This window comes from Oryctolagus cuniculus, chromosome 15, assembly GCF_051225735.1.
Source record: "Oryctolagus cuniculus isolate XC-2025 breed Fujian yellow rabbit chromosome 15, ASM5122573v1, whole genome shotgun sequence".
NCBI lineage: Eukaryota > Metazoa > Chordata > Mammalia > Lagomorpha > Leporidae > Oryctolagus > Oryctolagus cuniculus.
The window spans coordinates 69,955,985-69,982,894 of NC_142881.1; the positions used below are offsets into that span (position 1 = coordinate 69,955,985).

General features: G+C 53.1%; 1 protein-coding gene and 1 long non-coding RNA gene across 2 annotated transcripts in view; one reads left to right on the forward strand and one right to left on the reverse strand.

The window, feature by feature from the left end:
- LOC138845392 (uncharacterized) overlaps positions 1-9,034 on the reverse strand; it is a 65,871-nt gene extending 56,837 nt beyond the window's left edge. The window contains exon 1 of the long non-coding RNA XR_011382459.2: positions 8,737-9,034. This is a non-coding gene — a long non-coding RNA (uncharacterized LOC138845392). The remainder of the gene's footprint in view (positions 1-8,736) is intronic.
- A 263-nt stretch (positions 9,035-9,297) lies between these two features.
- ANXA11 (annexin A11) overlaps positions 9,298-26,910 on the forward strand; it is a 45,407-nt gene continuing 27,794 nt past the window's right edge. The window contains 1 exon segment of the mRNA NM_001082739.1: positions 9,298-9,370. The gene's annotated coding sequence lies outside the window, so the exon portion shown is untranslated.

A 26,910-nucleotide genomic window follows, 5' to 3' on the forward strand; every position in this document is an offset into this window, starting at 1 on the left:
CAGGGCCCCGATGCTGACCTATTTGTCAGTGTCAGCAAGGAACTTGGTGTCTCGTTGGAGGAGCAAAACGACTTTCCACAAGTTGGTGACGTGACCCAGGAAGCCTGCTGTGCCCAAGAAGATAGATGAGCTAGACTTTGGGGAGGAATCAAAGGGCAGAAAGAAAATGAACCTCCCTCTGTTTAAGAGTTTTCGTGTCTCTGTGTGCATGAGCAATAAGGAAGAGAATGGAGGGGCAGGGAAAGAAGCCACCATCCCCGACTGGGACAAGGTTAGGAATCTTACAGCCATTCCTTCACACCATCTCACTGTACTTCCAGCATCCTTATTGCGACTGCTCTGAACCTGGAATGCACCGATTTGGGTAGCTTTCTCCCCAGGCTCTCTTCACTTGGGTCTGTGAACACCCTAAGATTGAGTATCCAGGGCCCAGTGCTGTGGCATGGTAGGCTAAGCCTCCGCCTGCAGCACTGGCATCCCATAAGGGTGCTAGTTCATGTCTTGGTTGCTTCTCTTTCAATCCAGCGCTCTACTAATGGCCTAAGGAAGCAATGGAAGATGGCCCAAGTGCTTAGGCCCCTGTATCCCTGTGGGAGACCCAGAAGAAGCTCCTGGCTTCTCAGCTCCAGATATTGCAGCTATTTGGGGAATGAACCAGCAGATGAAAGATCTCCCTCTCTGTGTCTCTCCCTCTCTCTGTCTGTAACTCTACCTCTCAAATAAATAAATCTTAAAAAAAAAAAAAAGAGTGAGTATCCTTCATGGGTAGGGTGGCTAATTACATGAATATGCATGAATACAAAGATCCACATATATGTGTTCACAGTTTCTCCAAATGCTTGCAAGGGGTCTAGGTTACTCACCAGAAGTACTTCTTACTTGTCAGCTCCAGTTTACCCAGCAACTCCTCCTCTGCGATAATGGGCAGAATCCCCCTGAACACCGCTCCCTACAGTGAGCACCATGTTCAGCTTTCTTGGGAGAGAAACAGTGTAGGAAGAAGGGGTTTCTCTTGCTGGTGTTGGCAGCCGGGAGGACATCCAGTGGCTCTGTCCCAGCCATGTGTCCAGAGGTCCCAGGTAGTGCTGGCCTGGCCTGGCTTCGTGATCTCTTTAGAACCTTCCCAACACAGTCACTGCACACTCCATCCACCTATCCATGCTGGAGACCTGCCTCCTTCTACACATCCATAAATTCACCTACCAGTTGTGGCTAGCATGTGTCCTAGAGGCTTACTCCCTGCTTGTTCAATGCGGAAGACTGGCTCTGGCCCACTCAACCCAAAAGACTTTCCTGCTACCCAGGGGACTGTGATGATGCCTCTCCAACAACGTCTTATCTCCAGCCTGGGAGGAGGACATTCCAAGGCTGTCCTTCTTTGAATACCCTCCCTAACTGCAGGGACAGTAACCCTCCAGGACTCCCTTTATATCACATAGTTACTCTTTTATCCTAGCTTAATAATGCTATATATCAAACTCCCATCGCATAAACACCATGCGGTTTCCATCTCTTGATTGGGCCCAGACTGATAGAGTACTTGTGGCCTCCAACATGGTAAGAGTTACCATACCTTGTCCCGGATGAGATAAAATTATAAAATCTCAGCTCATTGCTTCACACATAGAAAACAGCCAATTTCATTTGCCACATTACTAGTATATGTTGGAGATGGAGATCAGTTCACCACAAAAGGGCTGGCAGCTCTGGCGAATGGCCCATAGGCATTCTTTCTTGCCTATTTGGCCTGAGTGGCGCTCTCTTCTGTTGTAGCAATGAAATAGCAAGTAATTAGAGCTATTTATGAAACACCCGCTTCTAATCAAGCAGGGTGCCTGGAGTTTTACATGTTCCATTTTTCAGATGAAAAAAGTCTATGCCTAAAGAAGTTGGAAACCTGCCCAGGTTTTCACGGTTCACCTAGGAAATTTGAGCCCAGGTACATCCAACTCCAAAGACCAAACTCTTCACCACCACAACGTATTTCTTCATAGCAAACCTCTCTGTGTGAGATGATTTGTGGTAGTCATGTACTGTATTTTCCACAATACCCGTATGTGGGAAACAGTGTTTTTTGTTTGTTTGTTTGTTTTTTGACAGGCAGAGTGGACAGTGTGAGAGAGACAGAGAGAAAGGCCTTCCTTTTGCCATTGGTTCACCCTCCAATGGCCACCACAGCCGGCGCGCTGCGGCCAGCACATCGCGCTGATCCAACGGCAGGAGCCAGGTACTTCTCCTGGTCTCCCATGGGGTACAGGGCCCAAGTACTTGGGCCATCATCCACTGCCCTCCCTGGCCACAGCTGAGAGCTGGCCTGGAAGAGGACCAACCGGGACAGAATCCGGCGCCCCGACCGGGACTAGAACCCCGTGTGCCGGTGCCACAAGGCGGAGGATTAGCCTAGTGAGCCACGGCGCCAGCCGGAAACAGTGTTTTATTCCTACTTTATAGATGAAGAGACTGAATGTCTGACCCAAAGCCACTGAACTAGTGGGTGGTGGAGGCAGGATTCAAAATCAGCCCTCTCTGACTTACAGCCCACACTCGCAATATCTGCAGTGTCCCGTTTCCCTGGCTCATAGAACAGAAGTGAGTTTGGGTGAGAATGGACCTAGACATGGGGACCGTGATGGGTGAAATAATGGAAAGCACGTGGCATGTGACCCACATGCACACCCAGGGATGTTGTCTGTGTGGGGGGTAAAACATAGAAAGCTGATGGGGGAAAAGGCACAGGACCAGAGGGGCCATGTCATCACCCTAACACACTTAACCCTAACCCTAACCCTAAAGGAGAGGAATGATCTGCAGGCACTCAGACTGGTTTGGAGGATGGATGTTCATCTCTGACACCCACCTACACCACCAGGAGGAGGTGTCTGACACTCAGCTCCCAGATCTGCCCATGGCAGCTTGGCCCACTAGATCATCTTGCCACGCTCACCCACTGTGCCAGGCTCAGAGATTATTCCTCTTTGTCTCAGGCTTGTTCATCAAATTAACTCTAAGACCCTAGCAGCTGATGGGGAGAGGGAATGATAAGATCCAGAGTATTTGCTGGTGGCCAAGAATCACTCCAGATCCTCATTCCAAAGAGCATATTCTCCTCTTGGTCACAGTGGAGAGGCCAACTCGCCAGAAACACTCCCACGAGAGATAAGGGATCCACATGAAAAACCACACTTGGGGAGCTGGCGTTGTAGAGTAGCAGGTCAGGCTGCCACCTGCGACACAGCACTCCACATGGGTGCTGCTTCACTTCTGATCCAGCTCCCTGATAGTGCGCTTGGGAAAGCAGTGGAGGATGACCCAAGGACTTAGTCCCCTGCACCCACGTGAGAGACCTGGATGGAGTCCCAGGCTCCTGGCGTTAGCCATGGCCATTGTGGCCATTTGGGGAGTGAACCAGAGGATGGAAGATTCTCTCTTTCTCACTCCCTCTAACTCTGCCTTTAAAATAAATAAATAAATAAATCTTAAACACACACACACACATATTGTACAATGTCCCTGGGTGTACTGGATGGCCTTCCAAGCCAAGTGCAAAGAATTAAAAGTAATTCTTCAAGGAGCCAGGAAGGCAGGCAGACACCTTGCTCTGCTGCTCTGGCTACGTTGTACTATATTTTAAAATAGTGCATATGTCTAGAGATTGAATAGAATATATATTGAGCTGAATAGAATATAGATAAGAGTTTGTGGGCACTTACTCGCAAATAGCATTTTTCTTAGCCAGCCTTTGAGAAGTGCAGGAATGCTATGAGGTCATATTCTATCGGAATGCAGTGCTTTCCATTGCCAATTAAGAGAAGAATTGCACACCGTAACCGAGCCAGGGCTTTCATGGATCCTCAATGAAAACACAAGCCCCGGAGAGAACATGTTCCTGAAGAGAAGGCCAAGCCAACGTGTGCCAAGAGCAGCCCTGCGGGCAGAGCCAAGATTCCCTGCAGGAGGAACTGGGAGAGCTCTCTAACCATGCAGCGAACGGGTGATTGAGGCCCTGCAGCTACACATTATCATGTGCAATGGCAATTAAAATTAGCCAGGAAAAATTGTAAAGCAGGTGTACAACTGTACATCCCACTTGGCCACACACACACACCCCTCAGCATATCAAATTTCAAGCAATGGGCCCTGCCGGTTAAACTGGTTGTGAGATCTACAGGTTAAGTAACTAAATAAGATGATTTCAGTTTGTAATTATTTTCTTCACATTTACTTTCTAGAAATCACCTTAATGTTGGAGAATGTCTATCTAAATGATTATTTCAGACCCAGAGTTGGTAGCTGCTGTTCCTTTTTTTTTTTTTTTTTAAAGATTTATTTATTTATTTATTTGAAAGCGCTACAGAGAGGCAGAGAGAGAGGGAGGTCTTCCATCTGCTGATTCACTCCCCAAATGGCCGTAATGGCCAGAGCTGCACTGATCCAGAGCTGCACTGATCCGAAGCCAGGACCAGGAGCTTCTTCCAGGTCTCCCACATGAGTGCAGGGGCCCAAGGACTTGGACCATCTTCTACTGCTTTCCCAGGTCACAGCAGAGAGCAGGATCAGAAGTGGAGCTGCTGGGACTAGAACTGGTGCCCCTACGGGATGCTGGAGTTACAGGTGGCAGCTTTTCCTGTTACACCACAGCACCGGCCTCCAGTCCCTGCTTCTTTCTTTCTTTTTTTTTTTTTTTTTTTTTTGACAGGCAGAGTTGGGCAGTGAGAGAGAGAGAGACAGAGAGAAAGGTCTTCCCTCCATTGGTTCACCCCCCAAACGGCCGCTACAGCTGGCACGCTGTGCCGATCCGAAGCCAGGAGCCAGGTGCTTCCTCCTGGTCTCCCATGCAGGTGCACAGCCCAAGCACTTGGGCCATCCTCCACTGCCTTCCCGGGCCACAGCAGAGATCTGGACTGGAAGAGGAGCAACCGGGACAGAATCCAGCACCCCAACCAGGACTAGAACCCAGTGTGCCGGCGCCGCAGGCAGAGGATTAGCCTTGTGAGCTGCGGCACCGGCCCAGTCCCTGTTTCTGACAGTAGTAGTACTGATGGTCTATGAGACCACACCTAGTCCACGATATGGACATCAGACAATCTGCATTCAAGAGGACTAGTGGCCAAGGGTTCTCTAGGGCAGGGCAGGGCAGGGCAGGATGCCAGGCACAGGCCATATTCAGCACCTGCAGGGCACACACTGACGCTGGCTGGTGGGCTGCACTGTGCCTAGTGGTTAAGCAGGCCAGCAGGAGTAGCTGCTACCCATTCTTCCCTGGCTCTGCCATCTCCTGGAGCTGGGTCCTGTTTCTCTCTAACACAGTTAATACCAGGGTACTGATGCTGCACTTCTGGTCACCTTGTCTGGGGGTGTGGGGTTTAGGGAAATGCTCAGGGAACAACTCTTCCAGTTCCTGTGGATCAGTTACTTGTCTAATCACCTGCTATGGCTGGTTGTGATTCAAGTGCATCTCCCCAAGGCTCATGTGCGGGAAGCTTGGTCTCCAGTGTGGCAGTGTTGAGCTGGGCCAACCTTTAAGAAGTAGGGCCTAGGGGCTGGCAATGTGGTGTAGCAGGTTAAGCTGCCACCTGCAATGCCTGCATTCCATATAGGTACCATTTAGTGTCCTGGCTGCTCCACTTCCAATCCAGCTCCCTGCTAATGTAACCTGGGAAAGCAGCAGAAGATGGCCCAAGTCCTTGGGCCCCTGCACCTGTGTGGGAGACCAGGATGAAGCTCCTGGCTCCTGGCTTTGACCTCGCCCAGCCTGGCCTGTTGCAGCCATTTGGGGAGCAAAATAGTGAATAGAAGATCTGGCTTTCAAATGAATAAAAAAAAATAGGGCCTAGTGGAAGGTCACTGGGTAAGATAGCATATATTGCAATGCATACAGACAGGAAGTGTATTCTTGGTCATTGCTGGTCTGCAATGGGCGCTCTGATCCTGTCCTCTTGCAGCCTCTCAGAACTTCCCCAGTACTTCTGATTCCCTGCGCATCCCTCTCGTCTTTTTGAGAACAGTAATTTATTCTTCTCTTCTCATTTCTGGGAGTTGAGGCTGCAGAGGGAGACCACTGCTGTGAGAGGGACAGTCAGAGCATTTCTACAAAAGAGAATTTGGCAGAATCTTGGTGAATGAGTAAGAGCAGCTAGAGTGGACGGGGAAGAAAGGGGTAATGCGATCGGCGCCGTGGTGCACTAGGTTAATCCTCTGCCTGCGGTGCTGGCATCCCATATGGGTGCTAGATTCTGTCCCGGTTGTTCCTCTTCCAGTCCAGCTCTCTGCTGTGGCCCGGGAGTGCAGTGGAGGATGGCCCAAGTGCTTGGGCCCTGCACCTGCATGGGAGACCAGGAAGAAGCACCTGGCTTCTGGCTTCGGATCAGCGCAGTGCCGGCTGTATTGGCCATTTGGGGGGTGAACCAATGGAAGGAAGACCTTTCTCTATGCCTCTCTCTCTCTCACTGTCTGTAACTCTACCTGTCAAATAAAAAGAAAGAAAGAAAGAAAGAAAGAAAGAAAGAAAGAAAGAAAGAAAGAGGTAATGTGGGCTGAGGAGACAGCCTGAGCCAGGTATGGAGGCAGGACAGTACCAGAGAGGGTGAGGGAATGCAGGGACGTTGACTTTTCTAGAGCGGCCAGAGTGCTGTGGGCAGCAAAGGGAGAGGCAGGGATGAAGATTCTCGCGTGTCATGGTGGCACGCTCCTGCATAAGTGCAGTCTGGAAACCACCAGGATGTGAAACTCGGACAGTGGGACAGAAGAATGGAGAGAGGGGGCAGGGTCAACAAATATTTGGAAATAAAATCCATAGGCAAGGAGGATTTTCTTTATTTCTTTTTAAAGATTTATTTATTTATTTGAAAGACAAGAGCCGGCACCATGGCTCAATAGGCTAATCCTCCACCTTGCGGCGCCGGCACACCAGGTTCTAGTCCCGGTCGGGGCACCGGATTCTGTCCCAGTTGCCCCTCTTCCAGGCCAGCTCTCTGCTATGGCCAGGGAGTGCAGTGGAGGATGGCCCAGGTGCTTGGGCCCTGCACCCCATGGGAGACCAGGAAAAGCACCTGGATCCTGGCTCCTGCCATCGGATCAGCGCGGTGCGCCGGCTGCAGCGGCGGCCATTGGAGGGTGAACCAACGGCAAAAGAAGACCTTTCTCTCTCTGTCTCTCTCTCTCACTGTCCACTCTGCCTATCAAAAATAAAAAAAAAAAATAAAATAAAATAAAAAGAAAGAAAGACAGAGTTACAGAGAGAGGAGAGATAGCTGGAGAGATCTTCCATCTGCTGGTTCACTCCCCAGATGGCTGCACTGACCAGGGCTGGGCCAGGCCAAAGCCAGCGGCCAGAAGCTTCACTCAGGTCTCCCATGTGGGTGGCAGGGGCCCAAGTACTTTCCCAGACCATTAGCAGGGAGCTAGCTTGGAAGTGGAGCAGCCGGGGATATGAACTGGTGCTCATATGGAATGCCAGTGTCACAGGCGGCAGCCTAACCTGCTATGCCACAATGCTGGCCTAAGATTTTCTACTATTGTTTTCTTTAGATATAATACAAATATCCTTCAGCATTCTATCAATGGGTTCTTTTTTTTTTTTTTTTTTGTAAAATTTGCAAAAGTGAGCTGTTTAAGTCACAAACACTAGCACTGGTCATAACATGCAAGTTTTGATGATTATTGTCCAAGCTGGAAACACTTCTATCAAGTTTCAAGTCGGAACTAGAACATCCTATGTATGTCTAGGCAGCATCTAATTGTAATTCTTCTGGAACAGATACAAGTATTATCCAGTTTGTCATGGCTGTTCTTATCGTAGGAGGGCAACAGCTCAGCACCAAGCAGTGTGGAAGAATTCTGATTTGAAACCATGGATAGGGGTACACCAGGGTGTTCCAGATGAGTATCAACCCCAGAAGATGTCAGTTATCATTATGAACTGTGAAAGTCACCAACTAAAAGCAGAGACTTAGATGAATTTTGAAAATCTTGTAAAAAAAATAGCGTGTCATTTCCAAGAGACAAACCTAAACCAAGATACAGGAAGTCTTGGAAATGCTACAGGTGAGAAAACGGAGGACACGCAGCGTGAATGTCAGAAGCTGAGCTAGAACCCTCACACTGTGTTCCCCAAGCGGCACCCCCTACCCCTGCCTTGAGGACCAAGACCTTGGCTAGGGCGCCTGAGCACCCCTGGCTCCTGACTTCCACCTGGCCCAACCCGGCTGTTGCAGCCATCTGTGGAGTGAACCAGCAGATGGAAGACTCTCTCTCTCTCTCTCTCTGTAACTCTGGTCGTTAAATGGATAAATAAATGATTTAAAAAATGGCGAGGGCGCATATCGTGCACCTCTTGGCAAGAAGCAGGTGGATCCAGATGTGTTAGCATGGGCACTTCTCAAGACACCGGGAGTTTAAAAAATACCGAAAAAACCGTTTCTTTGAGTACATACACAGAGACAGAAAGTTCTGGAAGGACACTTCCGGGCTGGGGGAGCAAAGAGCGGGCCCGTTTTTATTTTTTAAATTTTTTTAAAAAAATGTGATTCATGTATTTATTTTCATATACTTGAAAACCAGCCAGGGCTGGCCGGGCCAGGCCAGAGCTGAGGCAGGAATTGCGCGCGGGTCTCCCCCGTGGGTGGCAGGGACCCAGGTGCTGGAGCCGCGGCCTGGGGTGTGCCATGGCAGGAGGCGCGCGCCCCGAGGTGGGATGCAGGGGTCCCCGCCGGCGGCTGCACCGCTCCGGCTCCTCACCTCCACACGTGTAGGTCTGGTCATCTGCAGAAGGTCCCGTCCCCCGGACTTGCTGCTGGTTTTCTGTTTTTTTTTTTCATGATTCCATTGGGGCACCTTTTTCATGTGAAAAGTTTCCTTCCCTTTAAAGGAGTTGCTGACAGCGCACGCGGGGCTGCAGAGAGCTTGGGGCACGCTGTTCCGTGCAGGAGCGCAAATGCTGCTCAGTGCGTGCAGGCCTAGCGTCCTCCACCCGCCACGGGCAGTGCGGACGGAGTGGAAGCTGCTTCCTCCGCAGCCGGCCCGCCGGCCGGGCCCCGCCCCCCAGCCCTCGCCCCGCCCCGGGACACGCAGGGGCTGCCGCGCCCGCGGAGTTTTCCGCCCAACAGGCTCCTCCTCCCGCCCCGCCCCCTTCCCTCGCCCCGCCTCCAGCCCCTCGCCCCGCCCCGCGCCCCTCCCCGGGGCACGCAGGGGCTGCCGCGCCCTTGGAGTTTTCCGCCCAGAGGGCTCCTCCTCCCGCCCCGCCTTGACAGCCGCTGCACCCGCGGTCCCGAGTGCCCCGAGTTCTCCGAGAGCTGCGGTGGCCCGGAGCTCCTGGAAGAAGTAGATCGCAGCTCTCGAAAAGTCGTCCGAGAGAGCCGCTCACTGGGGCCAGGTGAGTAGGGGGCCTGGGCCCGGGCGGCGGCTAGGGTGCGCTAGGGCACCCCCGGCTCGGCCCTGCGGCTTCCTGGTTGCGCAGCTTGGGGCAGGGGTGTCGGCCGCCCGGCTGCCCCGCCCGACCCACGACGCGGTGTTTGAGGCTAAGGGGGTACACAGGGGCTGTGCACTCGTGTCCGGGACACGTGATCTTGCCGCGGGTGCCGGGGTTAGGGGCTCTGTCCAGGGCTTAGGGTGGGTGAACCTGCGGGCAGCAGGCCACCCTCGGCCCCTCCGGCCCAGGTGAGTTGAGCTGCGTGCGTGCCGCTCCCGGCTGGCGACCGGAGGAGGAGGAGGAGGCTGCCTTCAAGGTCTCTCCCACGGGGCTGGGGGGAGGCGGTTCCTGGAAGCCGCTGCCCTTGTAGCTTCCTTGTGAAGGATCTAGGGAGTGACTGGGAGAAGTGCGGGTCGGCCCCCGGCGCCCGCCTGCCTTCTGCCCTCCTTGCAGGGGACTCGCGATTGGAGAGGCGCCAGGGGTGCTACTGGGCAGACTGGGGAGGGGGAGGTCGGGTTGGAGACAGCCTGCCCGGGGGCTGCCCCCTCTGCCGGCCCTCACTTCGCTGCTCCCCGCTGCCCTGCCCAGGAGAGAAGGGGTGAAGGGAGCCCGGCCCTGCCTGCCGGGGTGAAAGACTGGCAGGGCAAGGCTTGGGAGCCGGCTTGGCCTTTATGGCCCTGGTTATGTTGCCGTCAGTTATCTGGGATTCCCGAGGCATTAGCTGGGCCCCCTCCCTCTGGGCACTCTCTGTGCTCCAGACTATGCACTGACAACAAGGTAATAACTGTAGCAGTTATGCCCTCGCTGGCTTGCTGGCTTCCTTTCATGGGCCATCAGCGTGTGTGGCTCTGTCCTCCTGCTGCGCCCTCCTTACCCCATCTTACCCTCTCACCACCCTCCTGGGAGCCATCCAGGTGCTCCCCCCCCCCCCCCCCCCCCCGTGCCCTGGGCCATTCTTCTGTGACTCACCTTGTGTACTGTTTGTACGGCCGTGGTCTCATGTGCACTGTCTCCGGAGGGTCGGTCTGTGTCTGACTCACCTCTTGGTCTCTTGCACATCCCAGCATGGGCCTTGTCTTCTCGGGTGCTCAGTGTCCACTGAATGAAGGCATCAGAACGGGGAAGTGGTCTTCCCAAGGTTAAGGTATTGGCCTGCAGGCTGGCTTTGGCTAGGCAGCGGGTGAGGTGGAAACGGACCCAGCTGGGGAGATGGAGAAGAAGCTGTCGGAGGCCGGCTTGCCGGCTTTATTTAGCCGGGGCAAGGGTGCTGGAAAGGGCCCTCCCCGCCTGGACTGCCGTGTCTAAGAGGCTGGGATTGATTAGTGATTCCTTGGCCACGCAGTTGGGGAAGTCCGGGATGACGGAAGTGAGAGTTGGGCCACAGTAGGTTAGGAGCTCACTGCAAAATAAAGAAACCCAGTGTGGGCAGGAGGTGATGTGGAATTGCTAGATCTGCCCGGGCCCAGGGCCTTCTGGAACGCCGCTCCTAGATGCACCACTGTCTGCCTCTCTTCAAGGCTGCCACCTTCCTTCTTAAACCTGAGCAGCTCCTGGCACTTGTTCCCATGAGAGTCTGGTGGGTGTGTTCCACAATCAAAGCCAAAGGAGCCCACCTGGCTTTCCCTGGACTTGATCTCTTTGCACTGGGAGTATCAGGAATTCGAGTGGTACCCAGATAGGAAAGCCCTGGGGGCACATGAAGAAACCCAAGTTTCCCGGGCAGGAGTCTACAGACTTAACATGAGCTGTTGACGTTGGATAGAGCTTCCTGATAGCTGTAAAACCATTCCCTGTTAGGCTGCCTGACCCTAACCCCTGGAATCCAGGAGAGATGCTTGGTTATAACTTGGGAGAATCCTACTAGTCCAGGCTGAGCACTGACCTGAACCGCAGCTGGCCTTGTCTACACTGATGGGAGGAAGTCATGGGTGGGGGCAACTGAGGCAGCAGGGCACAGAGTTCTCATCAGTGCTGGGTAACCTGGACCGAAGCTGCCAGGGCCCCTGGGTTCAGGATGATAAAATGAGAATCAGATGAGCAGATGCCTGCAGAGGGGGTGAGACAGTTAGAGGGCCGCGATGATGCTGTTGGGGTCGTCGGTGTGTTACGGAGCCTGTGCAGTGGGAGAGGTGTACAGTCATAGTGTTCAGTTTCCGGGGCCTGTGCTTTCCTGTGCGAGAGAGAGAGGTACACCTGGGGTGCGAGGAGGCTGGCCTAGAGGAGGTGAGAGGGGGCCGAGGGATTGTGTGGCTCATTGAGCCTGGGGCCCGGTGGTGTCTCTTGGGGGAAAGGGCATGTATGGGGTGGGGGTGGGGGTGTGATAATACGCAAGGCCATGGCTATTTTTAGGGAGTAGGTGACAAGGCGTGTTTCTACTGAGCTCTCTCCCTTAGTGAGTACCTACTGTTTGCCTAGCCCTGTCCTATGTACATGAAAAGGGAGGCCACCCCCATTCACCCTGGGCTTGTCCCCAGGGGTGTCCCTGGGACATGGGACACTGGATGAGCACTGGGTCGGGTCTGGAGAGTGGAGAAGATCTGAATTCATTTTAGACGAGTTGTGGCTGCGGTGCCTTCCAGATGCCAAGCCGGCTGGTGGAGCTGGGGCTGGGGAGGGGTCTGGGCTAGGCAGCCGGTTCTGTCTGGGTTGTAGTTGTGATTCAAGTCAAGGGCAGGGTGAGATCCAGGAAGGCTCCTTGAACAGCTGAGTTAAGGAAGATGAGCTGAAGTGGGGCGGGAAGCCAGGACAGAGCCGAGTCACAGCAACCTGGGGAGGCAGCTTCCGGGAGTTGGGAGTCGGGAGTCGGAGAGGCTAGTGTGGTAGGTAGGTTGGCGGGAGTGATGGGAACAGGCCAGTTTGGAGTGCATGATGGGGGGCTTGCAGGCTTTGAAAGAGGTGCCGCCTAGAGAGGGAGTGGTTCTGCCTGCCCAGCTCACCCGTGGAGGGGCCTGCAGCTGGACGCCCCCACCCCCATCCCTAACCTTGTTCATGCAGACAGAGGCACCTGCGCCTCTCAGCAAACCGCTTCGTTCTGTGCACTGTGTTCTGCAGTGTGTGTTTCCGACTCGCTTGCCGTGGGCGATGACTCTGGGTCACTGCTCTCCAGGCAGAATTGCCTGGTGTGGAGTTACCGTGGTTGACTTTCCCTGCCTGCCAGGCGCTGAGATTGTTTCTTGTTTTTATGGACTTGAAACGCTGTTGGTGTAAACAACCCGTAAAGACCCTGATGGGGATGTCACTGAAGGCCTTTATGTAGGAAGAATTGATATTTTTATGACACTAAGTTTTCCAAATCAAAGATTTACAAGCCTTGTAATAGTACTTTATTAGATAGTAAGAATGAGATTCTTTTTCTTAAAGATTTATTTATTTATTTTGAAAGGGTTACAGAGAGAGAGGGAGAGACAGAGATCTTTCATCCTCTGGTTCAGGACTGCCAGCACTGGGCCAGACCAAAGCCAGGAACTTCATCCCGTCTCCCACGTCAGTGGTAGGGACCCAAGCACTTGGTCCATTCTTCCTGCTTTTCCCAGGCCAGTAGCAGAGAGCTGGATCCGAAGTGGAGCAGCCAGGACGCGAACCAGTGCCCCTATGGGATGCTGGCATGCAGGTGGCAACTTTACTGCTGTGCCACAACACAGGCCCTGTGAATGGCTTGTGTTGTAATTTTAAATGTATATACATAATGTTTTACCTTTTTTTCCTGTTCTGTGGTCATTAATTTCTTGGTTTATCTTTATTCACTGCTTCACTATGATTTATTTTGTGGCTCTCCTTTTAATATATTAATTGGTTTATTTAATTCTTTTATATGAAAAAGCCTATAACGGTTAACTTCTTTGTGTGGGTGCACCTGGGCCATCCTCCACTGCACTCCCTGGCCACAGCAGGGAGCTTGCCTGGAAGAAGAGCAACCGGGACAGAATCCGATGCCCCGACCGGGACTAGAACCCGGTGTGCCAGCGCCGCAAGGCGGAGGATTAGCCTAGTGAGCTGCGGCGCCAACCCTGAATGTGATCTTACTGGAGTGGATCAAGTTTTCTTTGTGATCACTATTAAAAATCCTCATGCATTTGAAAGAAGAAAATAATTTTTTCTGTGGGACACAGACGTTGGACAGATCTATTAAGTTGAGCTTGCTATTTATAGCCTTGTGTAGCCATCTATCAAATTCTGAGAGATGTGTCGAAAACTCCCACTATAATTTTTTTGAAAGTCCAGTGCAGGAATTCTGGGTTTAGGAATTTATAGCTTTCATGCTTATTGTACCGTGTGCCATTTCTTGCATATTTTATGCTTTTGGTCTTTTTTTTTTTTTAAGATTTATTTATTTGTTTGAAAGAATTGCAGAGAGAGGGAGAGATTGAGAGAGATCTTCATCTGCTGATTCACTCCCCAAATGCCACACTGGCAAGGGCTAGGCAGGCTGAAGCCAGGAGCTTTTTTCAGATCTCCCACATGAGTGACAGGGACCCAAGCACTTGGGCTGTCTTCCAGTGCTTTTCCCAGGCCATTAGCAGGGAGCTGGATCAGAAGTGGAGCAGCCCATGGGGCCCGGCGCCGTGGCTCACTTGGTTAATCCTCTGCCTACGGCACCGGCATCCCACATGGGCGCCAGGTTCTAGTCCCGGTTGCCCTTCTTCCAGTCCAGCTCTCTGCTGTGACCCGGGAGGGCAGTGGAGGATGGCCCAAGTGCTTGGGCCCCTGCACCCGCATGGGAGACCAGGGAGGAGCACCTGGCTTCTGGCTTCGGATTGGCCCAGTGCCCGTCTCTCTGTCTCACTGTCTATAACTCTACCTGTCAAATAAATAATGAAAAAAAAAAAAAGAAGTTGAGCATCCAGACATCAACCAACGCCCATATGGGATGCTGGCATGGTATACACTGGCACCTGCTTTGGGTCTTTGGCCTTAAATTCCATGTTTTCTCTCTCTTTTTTTTATATTTTAAAAAAAATTTATTTGACAGGTAGAGTTACAGACAGTGAGAGAGAGAGAGAAAGGTCTTCCCTCTGCTGGTTCACTCTCCAAATGGCCGCAACGGCTGGAGCTGCACCGATTGGAAGCCAGGAGTTTCCTCCTGGTCTCCCATGCAGGTGCAGGGCCCAAGCACTTGGGCCATCCTCCACTGACTTTCCAGGCCACAGCAGAGAGCTGGACTGGGAGAGGAGCAACCGGGACTAGAACCTGGCACCTATATGGGATGCCGCCGCAGCAGGCAGAGGATTAACCAAGTGAGCCACAGCACCGGCCCCCATGTTTTCTGTTTTAGGAAAATATATGGCCAGGTATCAGGAGAATCCCTTTTTCCTTTATAGTTCTAAAATTAGCAAGTGCATTTTATAAGACAGTGAGGCTCAGAACTTAGAGGCAGGCACTGCCCAGAGGGCATTCAAGCCGTGCCCGTAGCCTCTGTTCAGGCTCACTCGAGCAGTTAATAAGCAGGTCTTGCTTTTCAGCTGGCTGCTAACTGCTCCCAACCCTGACAGTCCTGCTGGTCTCCACCGTAGCCAGGCCTTTAGGGTGTGATGGATAAAACGAGATTTGCCAGCGAACTCCAGGGAGGTGGCCTGGAAACCTCTCTTAGTCTTTCAGTGTTGCTATGATAAAATACCTGAGGCTGGGTGGTTGCTAAAGAAATGAGATTTATTTAGCTCACAGTTCTGGCGACCCAAGAGCATGGCTCTGACAACTGCTCAGCCTCTGGTGAGGGTGTTGGGCTGCGCCTCGATGTGGTGGGGAAGCAGCACGTGCGAGAGAGACCGCACAGAGGACGCTGGCCTGCGTGTCACAGCGCTCACAGCCACCCACCAGGCCCACAGCAAAACCTTTCCTGAGAGATGGGCACTGATGGCTCCTGTGGCCTAATCATCTCCCACTAGACTCCATCTCTCTCTCTCTCGTTTTATTTATGTTTTTAAATTTGAAAAGCAGAGTGACAGAAAAGGAGAGAGAAAGAGAAAGAGAGATCTTCCATCCACTGGTCAATCCCCAAATGCCCACAGCTGTCAGGGCTGGGACAGCCGGAAGCCAGGAGCCCAGTGGGCGGCTGGATCCACGTTCTTGCGCTGTCATCCAGTGCCTTCCCAGGCACATTAGCAGGGAGCTGGATTGAGAAGTGGAGCAGCTGGAATTTGAGCCAACACTCCGATAAAGGATGTGGGAGTCCCAGGCAGGGCTTAACCTGCTGCGCCGTCTCTTAAGAGGACCTGCCACCTCTCAGTTACACCAGGGACCGAGCTTCCAGCACAGGGACTGTTGGGGGACAAGCCACACCCAAAACCGAGCAGAACCTCTTGTCTGCCTTCACAGTGCCTGCCCAGGAGACGGATACTCTGACGTGACCCACACATTCCCTTCCTTGCTGGAGACAGCACCATGGACTTTGTCTTTCTTCAAGGGAAGGGACCAAGAAGTTAGGATGCAAAAATTGACGTGGACCAAATTCCAGAAGCGCAGACTCAGGTCCCCCAAGTCTTAGGCTCTTCTCTGCTTGTGCTTTAGTCACATGAACTGTCACAATGGACTGGAGTGGCCGTAGCTTTATTTTACCTTAAGACCCTGGTGAGTCATTTTCTGGGTCTTGTGTTTACAAATAAAGGCAGAGGGCCGAAAAAATGGCTGGAAAAAACCCTCCGCCTGCTAAGTCCTCTACGTAATGTTCATTTTTCGACCTCTGGTTTTTCTTTCTATGCCTGGTATACCTTTGCCCTACCCTTAAGGCTAAATCTTCCTCACTTAAATGGGTTTCTCATTAACATCGTGTGGCTGGGGGTGGAGGAGGAAAGGGAGAAGGCAGTGCTAACCACAGGCCCACGTGGGTGATTTCTGTCTTTGATAGAGGAGTCAGGCTGATCAGACACTTCTGCACTGAATTTTACGCCCGTGTCTCCTTAGTTATTATACCTCTCCTTTCCTTGTCTTTACCATCATTCCTCTCCCCACCCCACCTGTGCTAGGATCCAGGTCTAGCTGTAAATTTTTTTTTTAAGATTTATTTATTTATTTGAAAGACAGAGTTATAGAGAGGCCGAGGCAGAGGGAGAGAGAGAGAGGTCTTCCATCCGCTGGTTTACTCCCCAAATGGCCGCAACTGCTGGAGCTGGGCTGATCTAAAGCCAGGAGCCAGGAGCTTCTTTCGTGTCTCCCATGAGGTTGCAGGGGCCCATGGACTTGGGCCATCTTCCACTGCTTTCCCAGGCCACAACAGAGAGCTGGATTGGAAGTGGAGCAGTTGGGTCTTAAATGGGTACCCTTATGGGATGCCAACACTGCAGGTGGCAGCTTTACCCGCTATGCCACAGTGCTGGCTGTGAATTAAGAGAGAAGCTTCCCTCTTGCTCTTTAGAAATCAGAGTCCAGGTTGTGTAGTGTGTGTCCCGTGAGGTCAGCCCAGCAGGCTCCTTACATCATGTTGCTCCCAGCATTCTCCGGGGCTGAGGTTTTCAGACTTTGGCTTGCGAGAGAATCACCCTGAGGGCTTGTGCAAGCACAGGTTGCTGGCCCTCCCTGTGAAAGGTTCTAATTTGGGACGTCTTTGGCACAGTCTGAGCATTTTAATTTCTGACAGGCGCCCGGCTTGTGCTGATGCTGCTGGTCTCAGAGCCACACTCTAAGTAGCACTGTCCGCTGCTGCCCTTACCTGCGTGGCCCAGGATGACCCACAGTCACGGCCGCAGGACCGGGTCCTGCCTGGCTGCCGGGAGCGTTCGGGGGGCTGCCGTGAGCCAGGGTGCAGTGAGTATTCTTCCTGTTACTAAAGCAACTGAAGGCAGATGGCTGAGGGAGGCCAATCAGAAGCTTCTGGAACACCACCCACTGCCTCCTTAATTTGAAACAACAGCAGGCCTTCTGTATCCACAGGTCCTGCCTCTGCTGAGTCAACCACTCAGGTCAAAAATGTTTGAGACAAAAAGTTGTGTCTACTTTTGTCATTATTGCCTAGACTGCACAGGATAACCACTGTTTACGTAGCGCTTACACCATGTTTGGTATTGTAAGGAATCGAGAGATGATGTAAGGCATGGGGGAGGGAGCGTGGAGGGGATGTGCAAACACTGCACAGAGTTAGAGAGTGAGACAGTGAGAGAGAGAGAGACAGAGAGAAAGGTCTTCCTTCTGTTGGTTCACCCCCCAAGTGGCTGCTACGGCCGGCGCGCTGTGCCAATCCGAAGCCAGGAACCAGGTGCTTCCTCCTGGTCTCCCATGCGGGTGCAGGGCCCAAGCACTTGGGCCATCCTCCACTGCCTTCCCGGGCCACAGCAGAGAGCTGGCCTGGAAGAGGGGCAACCGGGACAGAACCCGGCGCCCCAACTGGGACTAGAACCCGGTGTGCTGGTGCCGCAGGCGGAGGATTAGCCTAGTGAGCTGCGGCGCCGGGTGCACTGTCTTGTATGAGAGACTTGAGCGTCTGTGGGTTTTGGTGTCCTCATGGATCCTGGAACCAATCCCCTCTGGATAGCGGGGACATCTGTGCTATTATGGCAGTCTTGCCGTTGTCTAAGCCAGAATCACCGAGGTTAGCCAGTGGGGCTGGATTCCCCTGACAGTGGCTGTCCCCTTCCCCGTGGGCGGGTTGGTCAGCTGCCAGCCACGGCTGCTTTGCTCTGCTCCGAGAGTGAGCGTGCCATTCCCAGCTGCACGCTCTGGACCATCCAGCCCCACGGGGTCAGGGCAGCGCACCTGCAAGACGCAGCTTCGGCCTGGGGGGTATCTTGTGTTGCCTCCCCCCCAGCTTGCTTTGCTCTGCCTCAAGTATGACATGCCAGTGACCATTGCCAGGGGAGCTGGGGCCCGAGGCTGCACAGACGCCCCAGGAGCGACCCCCTCTTTACGGCTTGCTTAGAAGGGAAGTGTTTGGGAGGCAGCACTCACTTCTCCCGTGCTGTCCTCCCAGGTTAACCTTTGTGTTTCCTGAGTCTGCTCCCCAGCCAGGCAGATGGGATGGAGCCCAGAAGGTGCCGAGCGAGGGGAGAGCCACCCTGCTCGCAATGCAGCCTGGACACTCGGTGACGTGGTTCTGGTCCGTCCTGTCCCCCGCAACTTGACCTGAGGCAGGCCGCACTGCTCCCCTTCCAGTAAAATACGCCTGATGAAGCCAGTGCTCTCATGAAGTCCCCTTGCAGCTCCCATGTCTTAGTATTCCAGTTCATCCAAACACCCGTGCGCTGAGAATTGACTGTTTTTTTTGTTTTGTTTTGTTGTTTTTTTTTCTTTTTCTTTTTTTTCCTTTTTTCCCCTAAGAAGCGTCTTTCAGAGCCCCCTTGTCCCCTGGCGAGGCTCTGGACACAGCTCGTCGCCAGTCTCCCCAGGAGGGACCGCACAAGGTGCCAGCCCTCGGCAGGCAGAGTCGGAGGCACCGCTTGGCTATTTTTAATTCCTGGCTTGTGGGTGGGGAGTTGACTGCCTTCACTTTACCTTCTGTAGGCTTTTTGTGTAGTGCCTGGGAAAACACAGTCAGGCTAGTGGAATGCTGCCCCAGGCCCTCCAGCCTGCTCCGATGGCTTAATGGCACCTGTGACACACACTGCAGAGGGGAGGCAGTGCCCCAGGAGGGCAGGGCACGGGGAGGGCTCCTCAGCCCCTGCCCAGCAGAACTGGGGACGTGCACACACCCTCCCACACCACAGTGAGTCCTGCCGTGGGGCGGGAGGGGGAGAGGGTAATGTCCTCCACGTGCCCTCGCTGCCCCAAGGATTCTCGGCGCCTACGGACTAGATAGAGGCAATCACAACAGGTGGCTCCCAGGTGTGGAAGGGATGAGTCAGGACCCACTGGGGTTCTGTCAGTCTTTGGTCTGTGTGGAGGACTTCCGGGGAACCCCCGGGCCAGGTGTGGTGGGGGGCAGAGAGGGGAGAGGCCTGTGCTGTAACCTGCAGCACAGACTCCCATGGAGCTGGGGGAAGCGAGGAAGAAGTGGTCCTGGCTCGGACACTTGGTAGCTGTGTGGCTTTTTGTGTCAGGATCCTTCACTGGGCCTTAGTTCCTCCTGGTGAAAATACCTATATAGAGGGTCATTGCGAATGAGGCGATGCTTATGAGCTAACAGGCTGTGTGTGCCCATCCTTGGAACTCGAAAAAGGGAGCATTATTAGAACATTGGAGGACATAGGAAATACTTCAGGCCAAGCGCTGGGAGAGTTCCCGGATCCTTGGGGGTGGGCTTCCTGGAAGAGACGGGACTCCATCTGGCTCCGGGGAAGGCCTGGAGACCCCAGGAGGACCAACTGTGCGGCAGTCCTACAGATGAGCTGGGTGGAGCTAAGCTCTGGTTTGCTCGGGGCTGGGGAGAGACCCTATGTTGACTCACTGTTAGTTAGTGGCCCAGTGTGATGGTTGGCCCAACCTGGGATGCCAGCTGCAGAGGGGCAGCCATCATGAGGCCTGTAACTGCCCGTCCACTGGGCCCTGTGGGTTCTGGCAGGGCCCTCCTGTGGTGTGCAGTGGGGATGGTGTTCTGTTCGAAGAGCAGCACATGGGGAGACCTGGAAGAGCTGTTGCAGCCATCTGGGGAGTGAACCCACGGGAGGAAGACTGTGTGTGGTAGTGTCTGCCTGTCTCTTCCTCTCTGTCTCTAACTCTGCCTTTCAAATGCATAAATAAATAAATCTTAAAAAAAAAAAAAAAAGAAAAAGAAAGAAGATGCCGAAGAGGTGGTGGTGGTGTAGCTCAGCGGGTTAAGCTGCCGTCTGTGAAGCCAGCTCCCCATACGGGCGCCAGTTCTTATCCCGGCTGCTTCCCTTCTGATCCAGCTCCCTGCAAATGCACCTGGGGAGGCATCAGCAGGTCTAAGTGCTTCGGCCCTGACACTCCACCTGGATGGAGTTCTAGGCTCCTGGCTTTGGCCTGTGCCATTGTGGACATTTGAGGAGTAAATCAGCAGATGGAAGATCTCTCTCTCTCTCTCTCTTTCTCTCTCTGTAACTGTCTTTCAAATAAATAAGTAAACTCTTAAAATAGTTTTAAAAAAATAAAACAAGCCGGCGCCGCGGCTCACTAGGCTAATCCTCCGCCTTGCGGCGCCGGCACACCGGGTTCTAGTCCCGGTCGGGGCGCCGGATTCTGTCCCGGTTGCCCCTCTTCCAGGCCAGCTCTCTGCTGTGGCCAGGGAGTGCAGTGGAGGATGGCCCAAGTGCTTGGGCCCTGCACCCCATGGGAGACCAGGAGAAGTACCTGGCTCCTGCCTTCGGATCAGCGCGGTGTGCCGGCTGCGGCGGCCATTGGTGGGTGAACTAATGGCAAAAGGAAGACCTTTCTCTCTGTCTCTCTTTCTCTCTCACTGTCCACTCTGCCTGTCAAAAAAAATAAAAAACAAAAAAAAATAAAATAAAAAGAAGAGCAGCCCTTGGTAGGGGCTGACTGGGAGAGGCTTCCCACGGTTTCCAGGCGGGGTGGGGTACCTCAGCAGGAACAGACACTCAAGTCTACTGGATTTGAAGGGGCTGAACATCCCCAAGAGGTGGGAACAGTCCCTTAGCACTGGGGGATGGGCAGTCCAGGGGGTGTCTCATCCCCCGCTGCTCCTGGGCCTCTGCTGGGACAAGGGTCAGGGAGTACTGACCCATGGTGCTGCGGTGACGCAGCTCGTTCCTCCCCTGCCCAGAGGGCTGTGGGTCGGCACCCCTTATGAGGACAAACGCTGATGCCTGTGGGGACAGCTCGGATAGTGGGGCAGGGGACAGTCAGCTGCGGGGTCAGCAGAGTGTCACCACACGGAGAAGCAGGACCCTGGCTGCCAGATCTCCCGTGTTTTCCCTTGGTAGAGAGTGAGGTCAAAGTCTGTGTTTTGCAGTGCCTCCCCTGCCTCCCTTAGGAGATGTATGTGAGCCAGGAAGCCTTCACCCGCCCCGCGGACAGGGCTGGGCGAGGCCGAGAAAGCACGAAGAGGCCTGGGTTTTTTTTGTTTTGTTTTGTTTTGTTTTTTGCCGTTGGTTCACCCTCCAATGGCCACCACGGCCAGTGCGCTGCGGCCGGCGCACCGCACTGATCCGAGGGCAGGAGCCAGGGCAACCAGGACAGAATCCGGTGCCCCGACGGGGACCAGAACCCAGTGTGCCGGCGCCGCAAGGCGGAGGATTAGCCTAGTGAGCCACGGCGCCGGCCAGGCCTGGGTTTGCCCTGGCCCATGCGGGAGGAGCCGGTCTCCCAGACAGCCCTCCGCACAGCTCCGTGACAGCGCAGCTCCCTGCTCCTCTTGGGAATACTGCTAAAACCCCGGGCGTGTTTTCCTGGAAAAGCAGGGTGGTGTTTATCTTCCCGGCTAGAGGGAGAGCCTGGTGCCCATCAGGGCTTTACTCTGGAGGAGTGAAGCCCAGCCCTGGTTGAGTGTTCTGAAGTTCATGAGGCTGAAGCCGCAGACCCCCCTGCCCCCCCAGCCTGGGCCTGCTGAGGCTCTGGGTGGGGCCCTAGCAGTGAAATCCCAAAGTCACGTGCTTAATAAAATTTGCGGAAGCAGTAGGACTCCTTTTGGTCTTGTGTAAATATGGATGCTGCAGAGAGGCCAGAGACTGGGAGAAATGACTCTGCTAGCGAAAGGTGTTTTGTTTCAATTTTTTTTTTTAAGATTTATTTTTATTTATTTGAAAGGCAGAGTTAGAGAGAGAGCTTCCATCCACTGGTTCCCTCCCCAAATAGCCGCAATTAGCCAAGCTGGGCCAGGAGCTTCATCCGGCGTTTCCACTTGGGTGCAGGAGCCCAAGCACTTGGGTCATCCTCCACTGCTTTCCCAAGTGCATTAACAGAGAGCTGGATTGGCAGTGGGGCCCAATGGGATGCCAGTGTTGCAGGCGGTGGCTTACCATAGTACACTGTAATGGCCCCTTGTTTTAACTTTTACCTAGAAATACATGTTTATTTTTTCAGAAAGTAGTTGGGTACTGTACTGGATAGTTCAAATGTGCTGATAGATGGTAAGGGGTGCTGATTTTATTATTATGCTTTATAGCATCTATATGTGTTGTATTTATTAGTACACCATGAAAATATTCCATAATAAAAACCGAGAAAAGTCAAATATATTGATCCGGAAGACTTAAAATGAAACAGGTGGTTCCCTGAAGCATCCTTGCCCTTTCCCAGTTACTCCAGAGTTGACTATTCTTAACTGTCTCTGTGTCTTTAATAAGTTTGTATTACTGTCCCTTAACTCACTAGTCACGGAATTGACTCATATATCAATATTTAAGGCATGCATCATGATGACCATAAATTACATTGTTCATCGCTGTGCCAGGCAATTGGCTGTGGCTCCCATGCGTGTTCTACACTTCTGAAATGAATACTTTCCCACTTTTTTTTAGCTGGCTGTAGATTATCAGCTGAGGGTAATTTTCATTCAAGATTCTGAAGGTTGGGGCTGGTGCTGTGGTGTAGTGGGTAAAGCTGCTGCCTGTAGTCCCGACTGCTCCACTTCCAATCCAGCTCTCTGCTGTGGCCTGGGAAAGCAGTAGAGGATGGTTCAAGTCCTTGGGCCTCTGCATCTGTGTGTGAGACCTGGAAGAAGCTCCTGGCTCCTGGCTTCAGATTGGCGCAGCTCCGGCTGTTGCAGCCGGAGAGAACCAGTGGATGGAAGGATGGAAGACCTCTCTCTCTCTCTCTCTCTCTCTCTCTCTGTGTGTGTGTGTGTGTGTGTGTAACTCTGACTTTCAAATAAATAAATCTTTTTTGAAGGCATTGTTCCATTGTCTTCTAGTTTCCATTGTGGCTGTTAAGAAAGCCAGTGTTAGGGCCGGCGCCCTGGCTCATTTCGTTAATCCTCTGCCTGTGGCGCTGGCATCCCATATGGGTGCCGGGTTCTAGTCCCGGTTGCTCCTCTTCCAGTCCTGCTCTCTGCTGTGGCCTGGGAGGGCAGTGAAGGATGGCCCAAGTGCTTGGACCCTGTACCCGCATGGGAGACCAGGAGGAAGGGAAGCACCTGGCTCCTGGCTTCAGATCGGCTTGGCTATGGCCGTGGCGGCCATTTAGGGGGTGAACCAATGGAGGGGGGACCTTTCTCTCTGTCTCTCTCCTTCACTGTCTAACTCTGTCAAATAAATAAAAAAGAAAAAAAGAAAGCTCGTGTCGTTCCAATTCCCCCCAAAACAACCTTGGCTCCTTTTTTTTCCTCCAGCAAAGTTTCAGTGTCTTGTCTTTGCTTCTTGTTCCCAAATTTCACAGTGATGTGAGTTGCTGATGGTCTTTTTTCCTTCCGTTGGCCTGCTGCTAGGTAGTCCTCTCGATAGAGAGATTGATTCCAGTGTTGAGCAGTGTTCTTGTAACTGATAATTTTCTTGTGCTTATTTTTGCTTTTTTTTTTCTTTTTTGGAACTCCTTTTATTCAGATTTTGAGATCCTTATATCCTTTAGTTTCTTTGTCCTGTTGGATTTTTTTCTCCTGGATTTTCTTGACTTGATCTTGTAAGCTTCCTGTTGAATTTTTAGTTTCCGATCTCACATTTTCAGTGTGTGAGCACGCTGGGCTGTCCTCTGATTGTTTGGCTTCTGTGGCGTCTTCGGCTTGTTTTACGGATGCAATGTTTTTCCCGTCTGTCCCTGCTGGTTTTCCCTCTGTGTCTGTTTCCTCCACTCCCCTCTCTTCTGTTTTAGGGCTGCTCTCTTTCTTGTGGGACCCCTTTCCCAGATGTCTATGATCCTTTGCTGTCCGTTTATATGTAGGGGGCGATAGTGAAAAGTCCGTGCGTGGGATGGATGGGAAGCTGTGGGGATCTAATAGCATCTCTTCTCCCCTCACTGTCTTTCCTGGAGGGCTGCCATTCCCCAATATTGCAAAATTCATCACTGTCAGCCCTGGCCTTCCGCAGTACCTGCTTTTGTAGGCAACAGGTCCTGCTTGCACTCTCATTGGCTGCAGAGCCTGGGGCAGAAGGAACAAAGCACCGAGTTGGAGAAACAGGTCTGACCCCCTCTCTGAGCATGGAAAACCTAGGCAGATGATAGCCCTCGGCTTCGGGGTGGAAGGGCAGCCCCCTTAGGATCTTGCTGCGTTGCCTTGGCATGCCACTTGGCCCCCTTTGGTGGTCAGTTTCCCCGTGCATGGAGTGGAGAGACAGGGTAGGGTGGGTGGGAGTGAAGGGAGTCGTGTGGCAGGATCCTGGCCTGGTCAGGCTGTGACTGCTCGGCCTGCACTAGGGAGCCCGCCCGCCTGTGCCTTTGCTCAGAGCATTTGCATTGCTGGCTTGGGTGTGTCTTGCCCGGCCACACCACAGTGACTCATGCTGAGTGATAATGCAAGTGAGCAGACCTTTGTCAAGCTCCTGTCTCCAGGTGTGCTAGAGAGGTGAGCACCTGCTCCCTCTGTCCATTGTTGGAATCGGGGTTTCTATGGTCTTGGTGGAGTAATGCAGCCTTTGTCAAAGAGCTTGCTGAGCGGGGTCAGACTGGAGCAGGTCTCCTACTCAGAGGCCAGGCCTTTTCAAAGAGAGCACTCGGAGAATTGGGAGGAAAGGAGGGACGGAGCGGTCACTGCATGGACCAGCTTTCTCTTGCTGCCCTAACAAATGACGGCAAGCCGTGGGTGGTAAAACCTAGGTATTATAAAATGCACCATTGTAGCTGTCTTTAGGTGTGCAGTTTCGTGACCGTTCCCCACTCATCTGGAGAGCTTTCCCTCTTCCTGAACTGTGTCTATACTCAACGTGAACTCCGCCCCCCCACGCCCCACCCCCAGCAACATTCCACTGTACGTCTCGGTGAATTCCACTGCTCCGGGTACCTCGTGTGTGTGGAATCGTACAGTATCTGTCCTTTTGGGTCCTTAGTGTGGGGAGCAACTCGGACTAGACTAAGTTACTGGAATTAAGACTTATTCTATGCATCTGCTTTCCCACAATATGGCGCTGGGAGAGGAGGAAACAGCTTCTACACAGCTGCCTCCAGTTCAACCAATAAACAGCAGGACCTGCTCCTGATTGGAGGAGAGCAGCGTACTCGGCGTGTGGGTAGCAGAGTTGGGATTGGTGGAAGAGGACTATAAAGGAGGAGAGAGACAACATGCACCAGGAACGTCTAAGAGGAACATCTAAGAGGAACACCTGTGCAGCCCCTGAGAGAGCCGGCCAGCGGTATGCCACTCCCCCGCGGAAGTGGGGAAAGTGGCAGGGGGAACCGCCCTTCCATGGAGGTGGAAGGGACGGTAGCCAACCCGGGAAGAACCAGCAGCAAACCCGGGGAGGGCTGAGCAGACAAAAGAACAGCGCAGGGTCCTGTGTCGTTCCTCCACGAAGACGGGGAGCGACACTTAGAAGGTCATCCATGTTGTAGCCTGGGTCAGAGCATCCTCTCACGGCTGGGTGCGTGGGTACACCATGTTTTGTTATCCGTTCTTCCATCAGCAGGCACTGGGTTGTTTCCACCTTTTGGCCGCAGTGCACAGCGCTGCTCTGAGCATGGGTGACAAATACCCGGTCAGGGTCCTGCTTTTCTTGTGTTTGGCTTTAAACTCAGACGTGGGATTGCTGGAGCGTACAGTCATTCCATGTTCAGTTTTTCGAGGAACCCCCATGCTGTTGTCCGTGGTGGCTGACCCACATGGCTTGCTAATTTACGGCTTTGCCTCACGTCCTCCTGCGTGTCCTGGCACTGGGCTGTCTTCCCTCCCTCTCCCCACCTGCAGAGGCCCCTTGCTGCGCAGGAGGAATCTCTGCCACGCTTGGGTTCTCTCCTGCTGTTCTTGTCTTCTTCACCCAGCTGGGACAGGCCCTCTGCTACTAAGGGCTCTTGTAGTGGGATTGGGCCCACCGGGACGATCTAGCGTCTTCCTGGGTGCTGGCCGTGACCGCGTCAGGGTGGTCTCTCTGCCGTGTAAGGTGACAGTCCCAGGTTCTAGGGGCTCTCGGGGATATTTTTGAAGATCCTAACCAAGGGACCTGATGATAGCCATCTCAGGCTTTGCACAGCCCTCTGCCTCCCTCTACTCCTTCTCCTTACCAACACTGGCCTGAAGGCCCCCATGACTCCAATGGCTGGCTTGGCATTCCCGTCATCTGGTAGACCACACACACACACACACACGCACACACACACACACACACACACACTGGGTTGGTCACAGAGTGAAGCTAACTGTCACACTTTACAAAGCTTGTTCCAGTTCTTACTACATTCAGTCCTCCCAGCAATCCAAGGTAGGTGGGGCAAGTGACGTCTTTGCAGAGAGCTTGGAGGTTCAGAGAGGTTTGGTTACCCAAGGAGGGTCACACAGCAGGTTGTAGGGTTGGGACTCTGACTTCCAAGCTGATGCTTCTTAAGGGGCAGATTAAAATGGTTAGCGTATAGTACCTGTTAATACGCATCTCTACCTACTTGGTGGAAAGCTTTGTATATGATATTAGTGCATGGATCCTCACGGCCACAGAGTCATGTGGATATAAGTTCCCTCATACGTCAGGAGAAAGGCTCAGAGAGGTCAAGCAGTATGCCCAACTGGAGCTGGAATCATTGTCCTCCCTGGGGTCACTCCATGGACCAGCAGCAGTGTCGGAAGATGACATCACAGCTGTGTGGGCCTG